The sequence below is a fragment of the Salvia miltiorrhiza genome, chromosome 4, assembly GCF_028751815.1.
Source record: "Salvia miltiorrhiza cultivar Shanhuang (shh) chromosome 4, IMPLAD_Smil_shh, whole genome shotgun sequence".
NCBI classification, from domain to species: domain Eukaryota; kingdom Viridiplantae; phylum Streptophyta; class Magnoliopsida; order Lamiales; family Lamiaceae; genus Salvia; species Salvia miltiorrhiza.
Window position 1 is genome coordinate 19,874,208 of NC_080390.1, and position 16,128 is coordinate 19,890,335.

Genomic DNA, 16,128 nt, shown 5'->3' on the forward strand with positions numbered 1-16,128 from the left:
TAAAACACCTAAAAATCGCGAAAAACATCCAAAATTGCATTCTTTCATCTGGTAAGCCTAAATCTCCTGCAAAGCATAGAATACACCATAAAACGCACCAAATTCCAGAAGATTATCCTAAAACACGCACGTACAAACCCCTAAAAATAGTGTAAATTAAGCATAAATCAGCATGCTCGAGGGATGGGGCTGCGGTTGATGCCATCCACTTAGAGAAAAACTTTCAGTATAAGTGGGAGAAGAAGCAAAGAGTGAAGTGGATGTTGTAATAGCTAGTATTTAGACACATTGTATACTAAAAGTTTTGCTTTAGTATAAGTGGGAGATTGTTGGATTTGTATACTGAAAGCAAAAGCGTTTTATGCTTGCATACAATGATTCCTGTTTTCACTATTTAATCTCCTATCTGATTGGGTTCATGATTGCATATGTATGTTCTTTATCTCTATATAAGTAGATTATATGGTGTGTTGTAGATCACAGAAGACCATATAATTGGATTAACCTTAAGAGATATAATATGATCACAACCAAAATAACTCTAGGACAAGTTATTGGTTTAGGTTGCGGTATAGATGGAAGTAGTTTGTCTTGACTACTTATCTATACTGGTACGTAATACGTATTGATAGGACCACAGTGAGATATATTCTTCTATCTGACTTAAGTGAAGAATTAGAGATCTCGGTGACTTATAAGATCTTAATACTAATAAGATGTCAGATATATATATTGATTCGTCTATCACTTTGACTTACTATGAGCAAGAGTTATATAGTAACTGGAGTACTCTGTATCTTGGGTGATAGCAGTTAATATATGATATCTGATTATCTGTATTGGTACTCGTATCCGTATAGGATAATGACATCCCCTTAAGGAGCTCAATAATGTTTATTGCGCTAAACTCTGCAGGTTGATTAAGTTCAGGCGCAATAATAAGGTTTGAGTGTGTCGCAGCCCGCCGCCTAGCCAGTGATAGCGTAGACCGGGTATCGATACGACTTAAAATAAAAGAAAGAAACTAAGACTTGAAACTGATCTCATCAATGTGCGGAAGCGTAAACAATTCATAACATCCTTAGCATAATAACATTTTTATAAAGGTCATACGTCGGAGTTTTGGCTACATATATATGACAGTCATCGTTCAAAATGTATAAGGGATTCAACATGTACAGAGTTACACAACAAAAGGTGATCGAACTATATGTGTGGAGACATATAGCCGAGAGTGTATTTCTCGAGTAAGTCAAGAACAACTCCAAAACATCAAGCTGTCGTAAAGGCTATAAGACATCAAAAGGTGGTCACTCGGAACTACGATCCCCCGCCAACACCACGCCATCCTCCATCCATGCTTAACCTGCACATTTAGAAATATATGCAGGGCGTGAGTACATAATACTCAGTGGGCAGGCGCCGAAAGACAAGAAAAGTGCTCTTAGAGCTATATGTTTGACGCTTGCCACGACTTCAGCAATACACAGAAGGATAAGTTGACATCAAAGATATCTGTGCATGCAGTTTTCATAATCAATTCATCATAAATAAGTGTCTGCAGACCAAATAATCAACATGTATGTACCGCATCTACAACTTGTCATTTTAACCAAGGTACTGAGAAGTAGGCCTCCTTCTCAAGCACCGTGACCGGCCGACCCGAAGACGGCTCGCGATCACCTCTGTGTACACAACCCCGCTCGTGGCAGGATCCGAATTCGTCTCATCAGTAGAGGGTAACACACAAGTTCATCATCAGAAATATTGGCAAGTCAAACAGTTCATAACATCATTTAATTCAACATTTGATAAGCTCAAAACATCAATAAATCATTTCAGAAAACTCGGTAATTTCATACTCAACATATATTCTCAACATACTGCCCACCTGTAGTGCTCGGCTTACTGTAGGTGGTACTCGGGAAAATCTTCACTTACGTCCTCGATTGGTCTCTGTAGTTGTAACGTCGGAGTAGTGCATGTGACAAGTGAGGAATTAGTTAGAAACTTCCTCACAAAAAGCTCAACCTTAACCTCATAAAAACACTCCTCGCTCTATGACCAAACTCTAATCTTAATCTCAACCTAACTCTTAAAGGCTAGACTAAGTACAATTAAACACATAAGCATGCACAAACGCTTAAGCATATAACAAGTAAGAAACATAAGTTGACTCAGAGACCAGAGCAGAGGAATGCTCAGAGTCAGAGTGGAAAAACTCAGCAGAGCAGAGTGAAATAGCTCGGCGAAACAGCGGAGCGAAACTCGCCAGGGCAGAGGAATCAACTTGCCCGGCAGCGAAAACAGGAACTCTCTGTTGCCAGAGGAATCAAATGTCAGGGGAAACGACGTCAGAGAAATCAATCATCAGAGCAGTCAGACGTCAGAGGAATCGACGTCAGAGAAGTCATGAACTCTCTGGCAGAGCAGAGGAGAAATTCCAGAGGAAAGGCGAACTCTCTGTCGCCAGAGGACCCAAACGTCAGAGGACTCGATCGTCAGAGGACTCGAACTCCAGAGAAGTCAATTATCAGAGGGATCGATCATCAGAGGGATCGATCGCTTGCGGAGAAATGGACTCGCTGTCAGAGCAGCGGGAAAAAAATGGCTCCTCTGGCATGCCAGCGGGGAACCGAATCCTCTGGCATTGCCAGCGGGAAAAACGACTTCTCTGGCAGAACAAGGCTCAAGGCGGAACAATGCAACCAAGAGCAACTTCGAAAACTCGTCAACTCTTTCATTCCTAAAAAAAAAAAAAAATCATCAAACACTCAAAAACATCAAAACTTAGCGTGCATCAACATAACTCACTCAAGAACTCTATAACTCTAAAATCATCGAAAACACGTAAATCACTTCATACCTTCATGCTTATCATCAGAACATCATTCATAATATAAATTTACAGATTTTTCCCAAAATCACATATCAAACTCTTTTGTAAAAACTCTTATCTCCAGACTCAGTTTTGTAAAACTCATGCTCAAGTCTAAATTTTGTAAAACACATTATAACCACTTCAAAACATCACATAACATACAGAACAACACATATAACACATTTCATCTCGGTTTTAAGAAAATAAAGATTTTTACAGGGCACAAACCCAAGTTTTTCGAAAATGAAGAAAAGAGAAGAAGGGGGAAGTTTCTCATGCTTAAAACATCTTAAACTCACATAAATCACCACATACTTCTCACACAAGTCTGGACTCCAAAAACACAGAACACTTACGCAAAGAGTTTCAAGAAAAAGACGTCTCTTCCCGATTTCTTCCGGTTAGAGTTCAACAAATCTTCTTGAAACAAACGTGGAAAGTGTTTAATGCTCGATTTAGCGGAGTATTTGGTCTCAGTTGTGACTGGTGAAGCTTTGAGCTTAGTCTCCAATGGAGGAGAGAGAGAATATCGAGAGAGAGAGTGAAGAAGTTGAAGGGCTGAGACTGATGAGAAATGACGGAGAGAGAGAGACGCTTCGGTTTTAACAAGATTCTTATTCTCAAGGATAAGTAGCATTAAATGCTCAATAGTAACTTGTCTCTCCCTTAGCAGCAAGCCTAATCCGGCTAATTACCCACATGTGGGAAAAGATTAAAATATTGATTGTGAGTGTAAGAGTGTGCGACGGCAATTTAAATCGTATGCTAAGTTCGAAAATCATACAGACTCAAATAATCATAATGCGCACATAACATATAAATCATATAACATCAAACAATTAACTCACATAATTTACTGCATTAAAACAGATCGTCTCTCGCCATTAATCTAATGGTCATTCTAGCTTAATCCTTTCTATAGAAATTCTCAATTACTACTTCAACTCTAACTCTCGTTCTTCATCTCAACTAAAAAACAAACATCTCCATCTCAATCTAGCATCATTCTCAAATATCATAACATCTCTATCTTACTCATATCACCATCCATCGATAACTTCCTCACGACTATAGTCCGTTAGTCTTTGACTCTCGATAGTGTTTCGATACTATTGTAAGGTAACTAAATACGGGGTGTTACAGAGTGGTACTGCTTAAGGATTACAAAGAGATTAATTAATTAAGGCTGTCAGAGCTATAATTAATTAATGGATGTCGGAGATTTTAAATACGAGGATTTAATAAGTCTAAATACAAGCCCCGACTCATCACCGATAATAAAGGGGTAAGTCAATATTGGTTCTCTAGTGGAATGAACTAATATTTATAAATTAATTATGGTCTGGGCTGACCATAGATAAATTAATTTATTTGAGGCCCATCTTTATTCCTTGTATTTGGTCCCTGGACTGGCCCAAAGTCTCCTAGCCCAGAAAGGAACAGAAATCGTGCCCTACTCTAAAACTGGCGCCTCCTCCCTCTTTCTGTATTATTAAATACAGCTGTCAGCTCTCAGGAAAAATATACTGATAATTATTAGAGTTTGAGAACTGAGAGAAGGCGCAGGAAACCGTGGGAGCTTTCTGTCTTGGGTTTTCTCACAGTTCGTTGTCCATCCAACGGTGAGACTAGAGCGGGATACAGTCTAGAAGATCAGAACTGGAGTCGTTCGATTCGATCATCAATCATCTGTGCATCCGATTCACAAGTAAGTAAATCCTAACACCTGTGTGCAGCTGTTAATTCATAGGAGCATGTTAGGATTAATCGTTGTATGATAGATTAATAATAATCCAAGAAACGATCATCGGGCAAACGGAACGTTAATTCAATTTAATATTCCTTCAGTATCATCATCATAAACATCATTTAATTTCTGAGGTAACATACAACATCATCATAAATACTTGGCAAGTCAATAACATTTATACTTCAAATCATAAGTCATCAAATCATGTGCATAAGTTTCATATGCTATACATAATAGCGAGTTCGAAAGCCTACATAATAGGGGTAGTAGAAAATGTCCACCTGTAGACTTTAGCTCACTTTCTTTGATACTTGGTGTGACTCACTTCCGTCCTCTGCTCGTGTCTTCGGATATCAAATACGGCATAGATGGTCCATGAAATAAGATGAAAATTAGTTAGAAACTTCCTTACTAAGAATTATCTTTGTACTACTCTACCACTTCTCATCACTTCACTCCAACTATCTCAATCTCATAACAACTAGACTTCCTAAGTAATCATCAATTCTATTTACAACTTATCTCCTAGTTTAGGACTATACTACATCAAGAAATAAACACATAGACAATCCAACACAATTGCATCATTGTAACACCCCGTACTTTTCCTTATGTTATGAGATAGTGTCTTAACACTATTGAGAGTACTGAGATGACGAGATGTGAGATATATTTTTTTTTTATGACCAGATAAGACAAATTGTCTTTTAAATAGAGATACGAGTGGACAAACCAATGATAGAGTTAGAGTGATGAGATTTGAGAAATGAGTTGAGTTAGAGATGCTGATTGAATTGAGTTGAGATTTTATTTTATTTCCGACTACCGGGAATAGAATTACCGGATACGAGTTATCAGAGATTGACTGTCCTATTAAGAAAATAAGAATAATGAGTTTGACATAGAGTTGAGAAAGAAAGAGTGAGAACCCTTGATGAAAAGAGTCCGTCAGAGAGACGTTTAGTTGTCTGTGTTTGCCGACTGCTTTGACGTGATATTATGTGAATTTACGTGACTGATTGACGATGTGATTTTTGTTACGTGTGTCTTTATGAGCAAGTTATTATGATTTATATTTGAGGACTTTAGCACTTGGAATTTTGATTAAGTTTCCAAAGCTAGTGCGATTTATTTTTACTGAGAAATCGAATGATGCCGGTTTATGAAAATTTTTCCTAGCATAATATTTTTAAATTATTTTTCCTATGAAGAGGAATATTATAATTGAGCGAGTGCACTAATATTAGTGCTATAATTATTTTATTTGGTCACATGAATAATTATGATGTGGTATTTTATTAATGAGTAACATTTCCATAATTATTATGATTATTATTCAATCACCCTTCTCACATTATTATTTTATTCCTTTGAGCATGTGCCTAATTACCCACTTGCCAAGTGGATTAATTGAGAGAGTGTAGAGATTAGAGAGAGAGATCAATGCATTTAATGCCAAATATTCCTTAAGATTTGCCAAATCTCTCTAATTAAGATTACCAAATCCTCACAAATCTTGCAAAATATTTCTCTCTCTCCCTCCACCCCATTTTCGAGCTCTCTCTCTCAACATCATCTCTCACATTTCCACCATTGTCAACCATTAATGAAACCTTCGAAGCTTCACAAAATTATGCCAAACACATAAATCACCTTCAAAATCTTACCTAAACACCTCCTATCTACTTGAATCCAAGAAGATCCTTGAAGATTGGTTTCAAAGTTAGAAAGAGAAAGTGTGAGTTTTGGTGTAAGTTTGGGTAAGTGATCTTTAAATCCATAGATATAACTTGTATGATGTTATATGTGAGTATTTTTTTTGGAAGATTGAAGCAAGAAATCACCCCTTCCTTTGTTTTCCAAATTTTCGAAAAAAATGGGTCTCAACCCTTCAAAAAATTTTCTTTTTCTTTCCTTGATTTGGGGTGAAAAATGAGATCTATGTGATGTTTGGTGATGATTGATGTGTGTTGTGAAAGGCTATGCCTTGAGATGTGAAAGTTGGATGAGTTTAGTTTACCCAAAATTTGGGAATTTGTGAGTTGATGTATTAAGTGATGAATTGATGATGAGAATGAGTCTATGAGATGTTTATGATGATGATTGATGGAGTAGATTGAGTATATGATGTTAATTGATGAATTTGAGGTGAGTTAGTTTAATAAAATTAGGGATATGTGTATCTATGCCCTAAATTATAAATTGATGGTTTATATGTGAGTTTAAATGGTTAAAATTGATAGATTAATGATTAGATTAAGGTTTCATGTGTGTTTATAAAATTTCAAAGAGTTTAGTTTAATAAAAATTAGGACTTTCTTGCCTATGTGTTAATAAGTGAATTGGTTTAGGATATATGTAATTGAGCATGGTATTATTGTCTAATTATGCTTGATTACGTCTTTTGTTGGCTAGGTAAAATTTTGACTTAGTTTAGTTTATATGAGTTTTTGAGTTTTCATATTTTGAGAAGTTGATGAATGATATAATGAGGTCTAATTGCTTTATGACCATTATGTGAACGTTTGTCATGCTTTATTAAGAGTTTACGTTGATACGTGAGTTTTTGTTAGAGTTTAGTTTGCATGATAAAAAGGGAATCTATGTGTGCATAATGAGTGAGTTTAAAATTATTTAAGACCATTATCTTAGGGCGATTTGCAAAAATAGGCCACTATTTTTCGGACTTGCAAAAATAGGCCAATTATTTTAGTTTTTGGTATTTTTAGGCCATATTTGAGCTCAATTCAGCATTTATAGGCCACTTTTTGGGGTCAAAATGTGGCCCAAAATAGCCTGATTGGGCACACATGTGGCCTAAAAATACCAAAAACTAAAATAATTGGCCTATTTTTGCAAGTCCAAAAAATAGTGGCCTATTTTTGCAAATCGCCCTAAGATAATGGCCTTAAATAATTTTAAACTCCATAATGAGTTATATGATGTATGAGATCATGTTTGAGTATTTGAGTAATTTTGAGCATGAAAATGAGAAGTGAATTGAAATGATGCGTTCGTTGAAACATTTTCCTTGAGATTTGAGTTTAAGATGTAAGAGAAGAGTCGAGATTGAGTATGATGAGTATTATGTTGTGCTTGAATGTTTTTTAGTGCTATAAGTGTTTAAAATGAGCTTTGATGAGTTTGCTTTGAAGGAATGTTGAGTTGAGCATGTTTGCTTGTGTGATTGAGTTCGGAGTCATTTTCGTGACGCACTGACCTACTGTTTTCGAGGGGTTTTTGTTACCCAAACACCATGAAAATTTTATGGTACGTATATATGAGAGTTTTGAGAATGCCGGTAAAATGTTAAGTAATTTGGACTTCGTTTACTATTTTTATAAAATGTAAAACCAAAACTGCTACGTTCTGCCAAAATGTTCGGTGAGTAGCCAATAGAGTCACCTTTTCCAGTATCGTTCCCTAACGTTTTGGAAGCCAAATTTTTATTGTTAAGAAATGAGTGTCTTATATATGTACCCACTAAATTTCAGACCTTTTTGACAACGTTTACTATTTTTCAAAAATCAAAGCTTTCGATTGCTAAAAACTGCCGAATATGGTAGACTGTAGTAAACAGTCATATCTCCTAAAATACTTGGATTGTTTTATCCTACTTTTTTTTAAATGAAACTAGACTCAAAGAGGTTTCGTTTGGTATAGGTTACGACTCCAGTGGAGGTCTGTACCGAGTCTGGTGAGGTTTTGAAATCGAGTCAGTGCAGAGTGAAGGTTGTTTTTGACTTGTCTATGTGTGAATTTTCATATGCTTAAGTGTTTATGCTTGTTTTTGTGCTTGATTGCTATGAGTTTGATCCGAGTTGAGAGTTAAGTCGAGAGTAGGACGTGTGAATCCTTAGAAGTTAAGTATACCTAGGGATTGAGTTTTATTGGGTAAATAGACGTTGAGTGAGAAGTTATAGTTTGAGATGAGATTGGTTTTAGTAAATGAGTTTCTGACTAAGGTTTGTTTTATCACATGAACCTTCGATGACGATGATGATGATATTTGAAGGCCAGAGCGAGACGAAGAAGTAAGTCGCCTGATTTTTTTCCAGGATTAGCGAAGGACTTCAGGTGGGCAATATTTTGAGTATACATATATCATATGAGCTTTCTAAAATGATTTGATGATGTTATGAGTTTAACAAATGTTTTGAGATAAACGATGTTTGAAAACTGTTTGACTTGCCAATTTTTGATGTTGAGCTTGTATGTTACCCTCTACTGATGAGATGAGACGAATTCGGATCCTGCCACAAGCAGGGTTGTGTACACAGAGGTGACCGTGAGCCGTCTTCGGGTCGGCCGGTCACGGTGCTTGAGAAGGAGGCCTACTTCTCAGTACCTTGATTATGATGATGAGTTGTAGATGCGGTACATACATGTCGATTACTTGTCTGCAGACACTTATTTATGATGTCTATTATTAAAACTGCATGCACAGATTCATTTACGCTAACTTTATTCCTGTGTATGGCTGAGATGTGGCAAGTTTCAAACCTATAGCTCTAAGAGCACCTTTCTTGTTTTTCGGCATTTGCCCACTGAGTATTATGTACTCACGCCCTGCATATATTTCTAAATGTGCAGGCTAAGCAGAGAGCGAGATTGGTCTGGTGCTGGTGGGGGAACGTTTCAATCGACGTGTTTATATTTCCGTATTGCCTTCATGTTAATAGAGTCTTGACATTTGAGATACTTTGCTTTCTTTTGAAATCAAGCAATTTACTCACGGTTATGTGTCTTCATACATATAATCGGTTCGCCTTTTGCTGCGATACTCTGAATATTATTCTTCCTTATGAAAAATGAGCTATACCCATTTTGTGTTTGTTCGTGAAATTCCTGATATTTATGAAGTTATGATGACGTTGACGTTTTTACCCTTGAGTTAATTTATGATGATTTTCCTTAGCATACTTTGATGCGGGCTTCCGCATGACGTTCAATCTAGTTCTTCTTGTCTTTTATTCTTTTAAAATAGTCGTATTGATACTCGATCCACACTATCACTAGCGTCGGGGATGGGGCTGCGACAATCATGATCCTAGATTAGCTCATAGAATAACTAAACAAGTTCAATAACATCTTAGCAAAACATTTAAAAGCTCTATTGTAAAATCGGAAAAATACTTTTAGTTGGGGAAAAATTCCCAAAAATTCAATTTAGAAAGCCAAGAACATATATAAGAACATTCTTAAATCAAATTCTCAAAAATATATCACACAAGAATGTAATTCCAATTTATGACATTTTTAACAAACTAACCTCTAGATTTCTTCATCGACAAATTCTCAAAAATTCACGTTAAACTCATATAATACACAATAGCACAAATACATGATCATATTACTTAAGAAAAAAATCAAAATCCTCTCTCCCTGTTACACCTCACATTTGGCCACTACATAGAATTTTAGGGGAGAATTCGTTTCATCAACATATCGTATAAATGGCCTCAAATAATCATCAATAACACTCATATAAGCATATACAACTCATAACTCTTCTCACATGGAAGATCTCTTTCATACATGCAAACTAAACTCGGAGAATTTTCACAACTCAACATTTTTATCCGATTAAAACATGCTTTCTCTTTTTTAGTGGTCTAATTAGCACATAGAAGTCATTTATCCAAACATTAATCCCATTAATAAAAATACCAAATTCTTAGTAAACTAAACTCAAGCATCTTTACACATACTCATCAATTAACCAAATTGATCCTCAATTAATGCTTCTATCATGCTCATAACCAAATAAACTGAACCAATTTAGACATTTAGCATGTAAATCAAAAAGTCCCAAATTTTAGTAAACTAAACTTTTTGAAAATCCTTAAAAAAAAGCATAATTCATCAATCAAACTTTAGATTTAGCATATTGACTCACCTAATTGCATATATATAACATCAATTACCAAATTAAAGCAAAGAATCAAATACGCCTAATTTAATCAAACTAACTCATAAGGAATTTCACAAATTCATTTCAATTATCAATCTAATCCATAATTTATCATATTAGCACTCTCAAAAGCATATATCAATAATCAATTCATCACTCAAGCCAAAAGCTCAAAACTTCCCAATTTTAGACAAATTAAACTCTTTCAAAACTCAAAATCCCTTACACCTATTATTAAAACGCACGGAAATGAACATAATAGGTTCTCAATAGCATATAAAACACCTCAATTTAAGAAAAGAAGATGAATTTTTTTTGAAGGGTACAATCCCCTAATTTTTGAAAATTTGAGGAAAGAGGGGAGAGAGTGTTTTCTTGCTTGTTTCATCCAAATACACACATATACATCACAAATAGGTCTAGATCTAAGCGGATGTATCACTTACTCAAATACTTGAATGAGAGATAAAAACATCATTAAGCTTCAATCTTGAAAACTCTTCAAAGCCTGGTCTTGATTCAAAGTTATGGAGGTTTTTAGAGCTTGATTCTTGTGGAGATCTTTAGTATAGAAGGATTTTAGAAGCTTGGAGTGGTCAACAATGGAGGTTAGTGAGAGAAAAGAGTGAGAGGGAGAGAGAGAGAGAGAGAGAGAGAGAGAGTGGGGGAGGGGGATGAGGGGGGGGGGGGAGAGAGAGAGAGAGAGAGAGAGAGAGAGAGAGAGTTTTGTTCAACTTGCTCTCTAAGTCATTAATGGATAGGGATTATCCAAATATTTCCTTATCTCACATAATTAATGCACTAGCAAGTGGCTTATCCACTATACTATTTGCTAAATATCTCAATTAAAGAATAAATAAATTAAGCTATACTAATTAATGAAATCAAGCTTGTAGGAAAAGATAAGTTAGGAAAAATCACTCACTAATTCAATCATAATTAATCATAATGTAATTGTGTGACTAAAAATAATTATAATAATTAGAGCACACATAATTCACATCACCTCTAGCTCATAAAAATAAATACCAAATTTCGTTAGCAAAATCTATAATATAAATAGTAATATCACTATTCACCAATTAAGACTATCTCATATGTTACTAAGTCCAAGGAAAAATATAAATTTCTCAATCACAAATATATCCTCAAGTAGGTCACATAAAGGACAATCAAATATTCTTAGTTGTTGGGAACCTTGTGGAATATCCTAATCCTTGTTTTGATGATACCAAAATCCATAGGTCTTAATTGTAATAGACTAGAACAGTTTTGAACTCAAGTGTTAGAGTTCGTTTCTAGTTTAGCTTGCGGTTCTGAAGATTGAAGACTGAAGATACCAACTGAAGTATCAGTTGAAGAAGCAGTTCAGAACTGATTACTTAATGCGTGCCGCGTGGACTCAGCTGACTGATACTAAAGTCAAGTAACAGTTAAACCTTCTTCCTCGGACTGAACTTCCAACGTTCAAAGGAAGCCACATACTCACAAAAGTACAGTCGCGTTAAATGCATAGATCTCAGGATCTCATTATCTCTGCAGAGGTCATTCCTATTTGGTGGCTACTTTATCAGAGACGTCACATCTCCTGTCCTTCAAGAGAGCCGTTTCCACCAAACAAGGAACCTCGAAGATTGAAGCCTCAGCCCAAATTCGAAATGCTCTCCAACGGAAGAAATCTTGAAGACATTCTCCGCCAACGGATCTATTCAAGACCTCTCCAATAAATAGCGCTCGAGGATCAACTTCAATCTTCACCAGTTCAACGACATAAGCTGAAGCTCTGCCGAAATCGCTACTCAGCCTAAAGCTTAACCTCCCCAAAGCTAGAATCGAAGAAGAGAATTCCAAAGCCAAAATCTGTCACTGCTGATTACATACATTCTCTTAGACCTTAGGCAAACCTCTGTTTACCCAGAAGCCAAGGTCAAACTTGCTCCAAAGAACTTGTTCTTTGAAGTATAGTTGGCAACCGTTCAAACCTCCTTTCAAGAAGAAAGAGTAGAGTGTTTGAGTGATTCGGAGTTCAGGAAGGTACTCTGACTCTGAGAAGTCTTAGCGCGGATTGTGCTAAGCGAGAGAAATCCAACACGAGTGAAGTGTGGGTACTGAAGAAGTGGTTTCTTTAGTGGTACGGTTGTGTGCACCCGGCAAGCACATAGTTTGGTTTGTAGTGCACCTGTTAAGCACTTGCGGAGTGGATTGTTAGTCTGATCAACCGATCATGGATGTAGGAAAGGGTTTTTCCGAACCACGTAAAAGTCTCTGTGTTATTTACAGCTTTCAGTTTTACATTCTTACTTGTGTTGTTTCAATTGATAAACTGAATACTGAATAACTGCAAAGAGAAACCTAAGACTAACAATGTGCTCAACCGAGGCTATTACGAAACTAAGTTTATTTCCGCTGCGTATGATATCAGTCTGATTGATCTATCTTCTGATAGTCAGGAAGAGTGTTATCATCTCTGTTTTAGCAAACTCGACTGAAGCCCTTACGTGCATCAGTTAAGTTCCAGTAACTTAACTGATAACTTCTTACTGAAGAGCTTTCAGTATCAGTCGTCAATCCTGTTTGGTTAAAACTCCTTTCAGTTAATAGGTGTCATAGTTTGCGTGTAAAGTTTCGTTTTGATCTCTATCTTGAGATCCCTCAGTTTGAGGAAAGAAAAATAGCCCATATATGTATTCCCCCCCATACACCTATTCGAGACCCTCCGGACCTAACAATTGGTATCAGAGCAGGTTATTCGCAAGAACACTCTATTTCTGATTAGGTTCTAATTGAACTAGATCTTTTTTCTCAAAGATCTCGAAAAAGTTTTCTCTTCCAAATTGTGCTTGCTTATTGCCCTATCTGTTGTTATCTGTTCTCTCTTTTTGATGGAGACTAACCACAGCAGATTATCTTCTCTACCTATGTTTAGTATTGATAAATACGACATATGGAAGTTTCGGCTTGAAAGTTTCCTCACCGCCCAACATTGCCGAATGTGGGAAGTCATCACTAACGGACCAATCACCATCACCGAAACCGTCAAAAGGGTTCCTGTTGATCCACATCAGGATCCTTGCGATGAGGTCCAGCCCAAGCAAAAGGCAGACTTCTCCACAGAAGAAAGGAAGCAAGATGAGCTAGACAACCTCGCCAAAAGCATCATCTCCGACACCGTTCCTGACAAGCATGTCATGAAGATCATCAAGTGCGGAACTACAAAGGAGATGTGGGACATTCTTGAAAGAATATGCGTATGTTTCGAGGAAATCAAGGAGAATAAGCTTTCCATAGCTTGCCAGAAGTTTCGACTCCTTCCTCATGCTCAAGAATGAATCTGTCGAAGAGATGGAACTCAGATTCAATCAAATCCTAAATGAAGTTCAATCCATCTCTAAAGACAAGTACACTCAACGAGAAACCAACTTGAAGATTCTTCGAGCACTGCCACGAGGAGAATGACAAATCTACTCAGTCGCTCATCAGCATAAGCCTGGATTCAGTCAGCTCCCGACAAACAAGATTTTCTCTGACCTCATGGTAAATGAGTTCGACCTACAGAGAAATCTTGGAATCAAGAAGGCTGGAGGATCAGACGAAGATAGTCCAGCAACCTCAAGAGGAGCAGCACTGAAAGCTTCAGCGAAAGAAGGCAAGAAGCAAATCAAGGAACCGGCGGAACTCAACCCTGAGGACTTCTTCAGTCAATATGCTTTGTTGACTGAAAGATTCAACAAGATGGAGTCCAAATTCCGCAAGTACAGAAGGTTCCACAAGCAACACAACAAAGGAAAGGAAAGAGAAAGCAACTCCAGACATTCCACTGATCGAAGCGGAGAAAGAAAGTCAGCCGCTTACGACATCAAAGACATGGAATGTTTTGGATGCAGAAAGAAAGGGCACTTTCGAAATGAATGCCCTGAACTGACTCAATCTGAGCGCAAAGAGCTGAAAGCCAAGAAGGATCGCAGCTTTACAAAGAAGAAAGCGATGGTTGCTGACGATGCTGATTCTTCCGAAGACACATCAGAATCATCCGACTTCAACCCTACCAGCTCAGATGATGAGAGCCAAGCCATGATGGCCAATGAAACTGAAAGCGTGGCCGACAACAGCTACGATAATGAAATGGATGGCTCAGAGGTAATCTCTCATTCAAAGACTCCTTATACTGATAACTTCCTGATGTTTTCAGGAGACCACTCAGAATCTGAAGAAAGCTCATCCGATGAAACTGACGAGCTCGATCAGCTCTTGACTGATCACTGTCAGTTGAGGAAAATATTCGAAGATCTCCTCAAGCAGAATCAGAAAATGGAAAAGGAGATCAATGATGAACGAGCTAAGAATCAGACAATCATCTACTTTCCGGATGAAACTTGTCTTGATCAGCTAATCATGGAGAACAGTCAACTGGAAGAAAAGCTCAGAATCTCCAACTCAGAATGTGATAGAGCATCTCATGAAATCAAGAGGCTCAATCACAAACTGAAAGAAACAGTCAAAGACTGCATGATGAAGTCTCCCATGATGAGCAACTTTCCATCGAAAGGTCTTGTTGAAAGCATTGGAGGAAAGGTTGCAGCTGATAAAGGAAAGAATGTCATGATCAATTCAAAGGACGATACTTCTGAAATCACCACATCAGAAGAATCAAGAGATCATGATATGGATGAAGTTCGTAAACGTAAACTGATGGCAAGAACAAATGTTCCACCTCCACGGAGCTACAGACGAGCAAAGGAGGCCCCCAACCAGATCACTCTACTGAGAAGACTGGAAAGTAGATTTCAGTCAAAGATCGGGGAAGGAACATCCGGAATGAAGAAGAATCTTTCTCATCAGTCCAGGGGGAAGAACAGTCACATCAGTCAGAAACTGAAATCAGTTCAGTTTCAGAAAGAACAACATCCATGGAGACAAAATAATGATGAGTCCAGACGAGCCAAGCGACATCCACGACGACAAGCGACTGGACATCATATGACTCATGTCCCACGACATCAGTCTGGAATGACTCGAGTATCTCAAGGAAGATACTTTGCCGAGCAAAGAAGACCTCAAGCACTCATCAAACGAAACTCCTTCAAGAGTGAGGCCTTCAAAAGGAAAGCTCAACAGAAGAATGTTCATGTGCCAACTGAAGCACCAACTACTTCGGTCAGACGATCAGCAAAGCGCAAGAGATCAGCCAGACCAGTTCTGAAGCAGATATGGGTTCCAAAGAGAACTCGAGCTAACATTGAAGGACCCAAATCTTGATTGGGTACCTGAAGTAACTCTTCCTTGCAGGTCAAAATCAGGAAACACAAAAAGAAGGAAGAAGTTAAAGCTTCAATCAGGACATGGTATCTGGATAGCGGCTGTTCAAAGCACATGACGGGCTACAAAGAATATCTATCTCAGTATGTTGAGAAAGCTGGATCCAAAGTTGCATTCGGAGACAACTCAATCGGAGAAACAAAAGGCTATGGTGTGCTCAACATGGGTAACGCCAATATCAGTAATGTTAGCTTTGTTTCTGGTCTTAAACATAATCTGTTGTCTGTGAGTCAATTTTGTGACAGCGGTTTCACAGTGAAGATCAAA

At 37.4% G+C, this 16,128-nt stretch overlaps 1 long non-coding RNA gene across 1 annotated transcript; it reads right to left on the reverse strand.

Annotated features, from left to right (window-relative positions):
* Positions 1–4,708: 4,708 nt before the first annotated feature.
* On the reverse strand, positions 4,709–11,152 carry LOC131023718 (uncharacterized). Its single transcript, XR_009101508.1, has 2 exons — positions 10,992–11,152; positions 4,709–4,975 (listed from the first exon to the last, which is right to left on the reverse strand). It is a non-coding gene; the product is annotated as an uncharacterized LOC131023718 (long non-coding RNA).
* Positions 11,153–16,128: the final 4,976 nt, after the last annotated feature.